Here is a 4,482-nt window from a genome sequence, read left to right on the forward strand (position 1 = left end):
GCTCTTCTTTTTTCACCCTTGAGTACAACTTAAGAGTGGTACATTTTTTCCGTCCCCTTAGACATTCTTGATTAACTCTGCTTTGTGATGCATCTAGATAAGACTTGTGGCTTGGAAACTCAGCTACCTTTCTTTCAGAAGAAATCTTTTCAATTATTTTCACAATTAAACAAATGTGAATATATAAAATCTGCATAATGTATTTTAAACACAGCTGCAAGAAAGTGTAGAATGGGAATGTTGAATGAACGTCATAGCCTAACTTTCCTGTTTATGTTGAAGATTGATTAATATACACTTGATGAATATTTCAGCACACTCACTATGGTCACATCAAAATTGTTAAAGGTGTATTTAATAAAAATCAAGAAATGTTATGAGGGGCTGGGGATTTAGCTCAGCGGCAAAAGCGCCTGCCTGGCAAGCGCAAGGTCGTGAGTTCGGTTCCCGGTACTGGAGAAAAACCAAAAAAAAAAAAAAAAAAAGAAATGTTATGAGATTTTTTTTCTCATTTAAATCATACCTTTACATTTTGAGTATTAGATTTATTCTTTGTAAAAGTGAAAAGCATTTAGAATTTTTCTATTTTGTAATTATGATTTTGGTTTATTTTGTTAGACAAGCTCTCTATATAGTTCAAGCTGGCCACTATGTAACCCAGGCTGGCCTCAAATTCATGGTGATCCTCCTGACTCAGTCTCCCAAATGCTAGTATTACAGAAGTGTGCCACCATGTGTGGCTCAGATTTTTGAAAGCTTTCTTTTAGAGAAATGTAATTCTAATCCCTTTGAACTGTGATGCTCTTGACCATTAGCTTTATTTCCAAGGTCAATTGAAATTAAAATCAGAGAATAAACAATATATCTTCTAAGTGAAGAACAATCACATATTTCTTAAAATAAAAAGTTAACAGCACAGAAGGTGATGTAGTTGAATATGGTTCTCATTGTGTTAATCAGCTGTCTGTTACTGTGACAGAATACTTGAGGCAAACAACTTAATAAGGAAATATTCATTTTGAATCTTGGCTTCAAAGATTTCATTCCATATCTAATTGATCCCCCTGTTTCTGAGTCTCAGGTAGACCAGAAAATCATGACGGGGGATGGTGAAGCAAAGTCATTCACTTTGTGGCAGCTAGGAGACAGACAGAGGAGAGAGGCAGGGTATAGGCCAGAGGCAAGATGACACTGTTTCAGATTACACCTTAAGGACTGTTTCCTCCAATCAGAGGCCATCTTCCAACAGCCCGTTCAGCTACAAACTTATCAAGAAATTACAAACCTTGGTAGATTCATAAGTTTGTGAGCCTTCTGAGGATATTTTTTTTTTTCTTTTTCTTTTTTTGTACTGGGAATCAAACTCAGGACCTTGCACATTCCAGGCAGGTGCTTGTGCTGCTGAGCTATATCCCCGGCCCCATTTTTTTTTTTTTTATCCAAAACATGACCCACACTATATAGAATGGTCTGCGGTTTTGCAGATTCAGAAGTAGAGAGTGCTGTCACTGGAGTTCATATTTTAGTAAGGAAAGACAGTTTGATGGTGCTGCAGCTCAGCATGAGAGCTCCTGTTTGGCCGATGCATTCCTTTCTTAGACAAATCAGAATTTCTGCTCCACCACAGCTTTGCCACCTCATCCAATCTGATGCCAGATGACACAGAACCTGTCTTACTACCTGGGTAGAGATATGAGGTGTGCTATTCAAGAGATAAAAAAAGAGAAAACACATTAGTTAATATTTTATACTATTATTCATGTCTATCTAATGTAGTAGCTGTAATGGTAAAGACAAAATAGGGTCAAATGGAAAGAAGAAAGGAGTGACACAAAGTTCTATATGCTATTTTCAAGGGGTGAAAGAGCTGGGAAAGGGTAGGTATAAATTGGCAACACTGTTTTAGCAAAATATTTGGCAATATCTATCAAAGCTAGATATTTATATCCTGTGTGACACTCGACTGTACTCATAAGCATAAAGCAAAAATACATGGCAGCTAAAGGTCAATGCTAGCATGTTCACAAGATTATGCATAGTAGCCCCAAACTAACAACTTCTCACATAACCATTGAAAGTAGAATGAGTTATTCATTCGTGTATCACCCATTGAAATTTTATGCAGCAATGAGAAAAAAAAAATCTATGACATGAAACATAGATGGATCTTAGAAACAGAGTTAAGGAAAATAGATCAGATAAAAGAGTGCATCAAATACTCACTTACCCAATATCCAAGCTCATGCAATTTTCTGTCTTATGAGAAATCTGTATGGTCATTACAACTAGGTACAAGGGGATGGGTAGTAAACAGAAGGCAGTAAGAGTCATTTGATTAAATTTGAGTACTGATTAAAAGGTATGTTCAATCTGAATATTTATTTGGCAATTATGATATATGTATTTTGTGGAGGTCAGTAAAATGAACAACACAAACACGTGGCCCTCTCTCCATTGGAAAACATTAGATCTATTATGACTATACAAAGAAATATCTGTCGATTTCATTTCTGTGTTTCATGTCCTAGATTTAAAGCTGTAATCCATTCTGTTAAATGATTTCCGATTAAGTACATTTTATTCTCTGGCATTTGGCTTTGTTCTATAGCTCTGTCTGCAGCTCCAGGGCCTCCGATCTCAGGTCTCTGGTCCTCTGGGCTGGCAGCCTATTTCTCCATTTTCCTACCCCTGCAGCCAGTACACCTTCAGTTCTCCTGCTTTCCATTGTCATCACAGAGTGCGGTTTTCCAAGCTACCTCTGTTGGCAGTCTTCAATGCTTCGCCCCCAGGGATTTGCAATCTCATTCCTCTGATGGCCCCAGGGCCTGCCAGGCCTGGATCGTTTCCAGTGCCTCTCCTGTGAGAGGTTCCCTCCCCCAGCATTGTCCATTGGGTTTGTATTATTATGATTACAGGTAATGGGCTTTCTATCCATCAACCGTCAAAAACTCTCCCCACACTTTATTGCCACTGTCTTTTAATTTTCACTTTTTAACTGAAAGCAAAACAAAACAAACAAGAGGTTTATAATCACCTCAATTTAACATTTGGAGTCACAGAAAAAAGAAAGGAAAAAAAGAAAAATTGGCAGTACCCGAATGCTATTGAAAAGCTCAGCTGCCTGTTGGCTTTCCCTGCTTTGTTCCATTTTCCTCTTTGCTCCCTTCCTCAGACCCCCTCCTCCATCCCCTTCCTGGAGTCTGAGAACTGTCCATGTGGTGATAGCTTTCAATACCACTCACCCTAGTCATTTAGCCACGGTTTTAACCTCTGTTTTCTAGCAGCTTGGTGCACTATTAAATCAGTACTCTTGTCGCAGCACCAGAGAAAGAGTTGAAGAGCTATTAGATTCCAAATAATTGTTTTGGAAATCATGATTGCATGCTGTACCCACTAGTGCAGTCATAGTTAAAAGAGCATTAATCTGTTTTTCCTCTAAAACCAAGTGTTTTGCAAAACTTTGTAATTTGGCATATTCCGTTACCCAGGCTCTGCTTTAGAGAAGTTTCCTGTATGAGAAGCTATAAAATATTACTCATGCTTAGAACTTATCAGGAAACTATTCATTTAAATGTACTATAAGGAAATGGAGGTTGAGCTTCCTTTTAATGGAATTGGTTGCAATTATGTGCACCTTGTACACACCCACCACATTGTAGGTTAGACAATAAAATTGCTTAAATGAATACAATATAGTAAGAATGTAGAATGTTATGCAACCATTGTTAATGCCTATCATTTTGTTTTGAGGTAATGCATCATTTTTGTTGTTTCTGTGTTGTTTTCATTTTTCTCTTCCTTGTTGATATTTTGTTAGTTTTATTTCTCATGAAAATAAAAAAGACAAAAAATTAACAATTAGAAGTTAAAAAAAAAGAATGTTACTCCTGAAATTCATTTCCAAAGAGACTATGTGTCTTACTTGGGTGGCCTATCTTGTACTCTTAAATGTTTTCTTCTAGAGAAACGAGTTTGAGCTATTCTAGGGAGAGATTTACAACACAAAGAACTGAGGGCCTTCCTAGGGTCACAGTTAGCAAGGAACTGAGACCTCTTTCTAGTTGCTTTTCAGAAACAGAATTCTACCAACAATACCATCATCTCAAACTCCATTAGGAAGTTTGAGATGATCGTATCTGAACTAGACTCAGAAATGTAAAGCCAGAAGACTCTGTAAAGCCATATGCAGATTCCTAATTCACAGAAATATTGAAGTCATGTGTTTTCATTTTTTAAACTACTATTTTGTGGGTAGAGCAGGTGGCCCAGAACCCTGCCACCATTACTGTCTGAGTCTCTGCCCTCCGTGAACCCATAGCAGACAGGAATTCCTCACTCAGAAGCCCCGAGGACTGCTCTCTGCCCTGCCCCCAGTGAGTGAGCACTCCAAGAGCTGCTGGTCTTGCGGTTTGAGTCCGTGCTTTAGTTGCACCCCAAAACCCTGGGGAGGGTGCAGGCATGGGCAATCTGATTGCTGTCGGT

This window comes from Chinchilla lanigera, unplaced genomic scaffold, assembly GCF_000276665.1.
Source record: "Chinchilla lanigera isolate Chin_1 unplaced genomic scaffold, ChiLan1.0 scaffold00032, whole genome shotgun sequence".
Taxonomy (NCBI): Eukaryota; Metazoa; Chordata; class Mammalia; order Rodentia; family Chinchillidae; genus Chinchilla; species Chinchilla lanigera.